The sequence below is a fragment of the Charadrius vociferus genome, unplaced genomic scaffold (assembly GCF_000708025.1).
Source record: "Charadrius vociferus isolate BGI_N301 unplaced genomic scaffold, ASM70802v2 scaffold59, whole genome shotgun sequence".
NCBI lineage: Eukaryota > Metazoa > Chordata > Aves > Charadriiformes > Charadriidae > Charadrius > Charadrius vociferus.
Window position 1 is genome coordinate 8,404,756 of NW_009661371.1, and position 697 is coordinate 8,405,452.

Below are 697 nucleotides of genomic sequence, written 5' to 3' on the forward strand. Positions count from 1 at the left end.
CGGCCGGCGCCGCCACGGCCGGCGGGATGCGCACGGCTGTCATCGCATCCCTTCTCAGAGATGTCTGCGGGAGCAAAGGCTGCGGGAAAGGGGGGGAAACCCAACCTGTTCGGATAATCTTGAAAATCAAAATGCTGTGCTTCAGAAATGCTGCGCGTGGGTTCCCCGCTGGGCTATATTCGTAACGGGATTACAGCATTCAACTCCAGTTTAAGCCCGGTCTGAGGAGGTCCCAGCCTGCGGGAAGCTGACACTGACTCTGTAGGTATCCAAGTGCTCTGTCACAAGAAGGTAAAGCTGTCTTTAGCTTGAGCAATACTTCTTGAATGTGGCTGATGCTACCTATACTGGCTGTGCAGCCGCTAAGGGTGGATTGGGATGTATGCAGGCAGCCGCAGGCAGGAGTCTAGCTGGGACCTGATGTGTGCCACTGCGGTCCTGCACCATTCTCGTGTAGTTCCTCCCTGACCTTGTGGCATCAGAAGAGGAGGATGAAGGGCCACCTTCAGCTGAGCATCAAGGCCAGTAGGATAAACCATGGACGTCTATGTTTCCGGATGTTTGTAATCCTCCTATAGCCAGACTTGTACCCTGCTCTTGATACCATCTTCTGATTGCTTCCAGGGTAGTAGTAACTGAAGCTCCTCTGCTCCTGCGAAGAGCAATTAGATGAGAGAGCATTTGCTGAAACTGCTAG